Raw genomic sequence first — 2749 nt, 5'->3', positions numbered from 1 at the left:
GGTCACCGGGGAGGTGGCTGGAAGAACGAGTAGTGAGGCCCAGGAGACAACAGCCACTGAGTTCAGCTCCCGTAGGCCCTCTTCCTCCGCAGCCTTCCCAGAGCTCCTGGGATGCTGGGCACACTTCATAGCATGCATAGAAAAGGTGACAGCATGGGCCAGACAGAGCGAGATGGGGACGGGGACCGTGCCGCTGCTGGGAGGGACTGCAGAGCATCACCCACAGCTCTGAGGTTACGGTGGTGTTGCCAGCCCAGGACCCCAGCGGACAGCCGTGAAAAGGCCAAGCTCCACGGAGACTGGGGCTTTAATGACATGGATTTGTTGAAATAAAATACAAAAAGGAGTTCATTAAGCCCTATTAGCTGGTGAGAACAGAGGCTCATAAATGGAATGTTGGCAACCACCGCTCATCTGGGATATGCTGGCCCTGCTCGGTGAGGACGTGTGCCCGTGGCTTCCCCAAAGCTTTACACCAGGAATGAGGTGTGTGTTGTGTTCACCAAGGACCACACGTGTATCTGAAGGAAGGAAGTCTCCGTGTGTGTACGTCTACCCAGGCCTAGCCAGGGTTCTGAGGCTTGGCCCTCGTGATGTCTGTGGGCCAAGCAGGCAGCCGTGGACACTCTGCCTCCGAAATCGATGGTGAGCGCAGCTCTCATTCCAGCCACGGGCCTGACCGGTCCCCGAGGTGTCTGCTGAGAGTCTTTGCTTCCAAGGGCAGCCTCCCTCTATGCACTTCTGGTGTTTCAGCTTTTTTGTTTTCCCTAGCACTGCCTGGCTTGCTTTTTCCTCCCTCTGTATGGCTTAAAGTTAAACTGAACGGGCTCCCTTCTCTGCCCACCCCGCACCATGTTCGGTTCTTCTGCTCCGGGAGACAGGAGGCCTCTCACAGGCGATCCCGTGCCAAGAGACTGGAGAATGAGCTACCTGGTTCCTGCACTGCAGTTTCAGTAGTGCCTTCTCCCCTTTCCTGGAGCTACATTGTTACTGACGGTGAGTATCTCAAAGCATTAGCTCTGAGGGCAGAACCAGACCCATACATACACTCTGGTTAGAAGTGAGGGGCACAGGAGGCTTCAGGGCAGAGGTGCCCTCTGGGTCTGTAGGGGTGGTCTGCAGGGGGCTCTGGCCCAGCACAGGCGACTATGTGTGGTTTTGAGACAAGAAGCAGGAGGGGTTGGCACCAGGAAGTTCCCTGACTAATGGGAGAGAAAAGAGTTTAGGGGAGGAACGCAGTCCCCAAGCTTATGCTCCTCGGGCACCCAGGACACGGCCTGGAGCCTCGCAGACACAGCCCGCGACACAGTGATGCTGGGCACCTCCCGCCTTTGTCCCTGGGGGACAATGGGGAGCTTAAGCTGAGCTGTTCCAAAGTTCAGGGTAGGGTGCTATACGCCTGTTCGTGGACACAGCCTGTCTTTGCGGCTGAGTTTCTGGTGGTTTCTGTGATATGGGAGCAGGTACAGCATGAAGACCAATGAGGGAAATTAGGAAATTAAGGTGGTGGCGTTCACTCCGATCCCACATCTCAAGAATGGTGGGCAGAGCCCGATCCCATCAGGAATCATCAGGAACACACATCCCTGAAGCCGCAGGATGCAGGTTGAGAGGAGGGAGGCAGAAGCCCCAGGCATGGCAGGAGGTGCTGCAGGCAGAGTCCCAGAGAGCGCCTGCACAGACTGTGTCCCGACTGAGTGGCTGAGCTGGAAACATGAGCGGCTGGCTTGACATTTCAAGTAATGCTCAGGAAATGGAAGGGGCCGCTGGAGCTGTGGCCCTGGTGCCTCCTCCCCTGCAGGCCCACGAAGAAATGGAGGGTCTGGGAGAAAGGTAAGGTCCCACCTTCCTCTGAGGCCGAAGCCACCCAGATTTTTTTATTTTGAAGCCAAGATTTAAATTAAGCTTCCACCTTTCAGGTTAAAGCTCTTCTGTTCTAAAAAATCATCGAAGCCCCACAACAGACACCTGCAGCCCGTGAGCAGTCTGCCTGGCAGCCTGGCTGTCCTCACTTCGAGTCCCCAGGGGACACTGGGTGGAGCACAAAGGGTGTGGGAGCCAGGACACACGGGCTGCGCTGTGAGGCCCAGGTTTGGGCAGGGGTCAGTGCCGGGTGTGGTGACTGAGCTCTCTGCTCTCTGCCGACAGCCAGGCAGACGTGTCCACTTCCCTGAGAGGCTTCCGGTGCCCGTTCCCCAGCCAGCTGGGCAGTTTACTCACCCCTTGTTGGGGTGAGATTGTTTTTCCTTTTTCCAAAGACAGGGATACTAACCTGTAATGATGCCATTTTTCTCCAGGGGCTCTTACAAGCTGACCTTGAGCGATGTGTCCAGAATCTCCATGAAACTCAGGTGTCCCACAGCTCCTGGTTCTTGCAATGAAAACTAAAGTCACCAGTTAACACGAGGGCCCCCTTCTCCTTGGGTCAGATGTGCGTGGACAGTTCTAACCAGGGAAGGGAAGTGGGAGCTCAGGCTGGGGCCTGCAGGCCGAACTCGAAGGAAATGCCAGCAAAAACTCAGAAGAGGCAAGGGACTTTGAGGTGCAAAAGGCCTCCTAGATCTGAGCATGTAAATTGTTTTGCTCAGCTGCATCCCAGCCATGCCGAGAACCAAAAACAGGCAGTGGGAGATTTATACACACCTCCTTCTCCCTGACCTGCTCTACTGAGAACAAGCAGGGGCAGAATCAGTGACGGAGAGGAGCCAAGGGACCCATTCACTCAGCACAGACTGAGGAAGCTCAGGCC

General features: G+C 55.8%; 1 long non-coding RNA gene across 1 annotated transcript in view; it reads right to left on the bottom strand.

Annotated features, from left to right (window-relative positions):
- The window catches only part of LOC103680127, a 14327-nt gene extending 11584 nt beyond the window's left edge, over positions 1-2743 (bottom strand). Inside the window, exon 1 of the long non-coding RNA XR_005838408.1 lies at positions 2273-2743. This is a non-coding gene — a long non-coding RNA (uncharacterized LOC103680127). The remainder of the gene's footprint in view (positions 1-2272) is intronic.
- Positions 2744-2749: the final 6 nt, after the last annotated feature.

This window comes from Ursus maritimus, unplaced genomic scaffold (assembly GCF_017311325.1).
Source record: "Ursus maritimus isolate PB19 unplaced genomic scaffold, ASM1731132v1 scaffold_293, whole genome shotgun sequence".
Taxonomy (NCBI): Eukaryota; Metazoa; Chordata; class Mammalia; order Carnivora; family Ursidae; genus Ursus; species Ursus maritimus.
The sequence above is the reverse complement of the archived record's forward strand: the minus strand, read 5'-3'. Positions and strand labels throughout refer to the sequence as shown.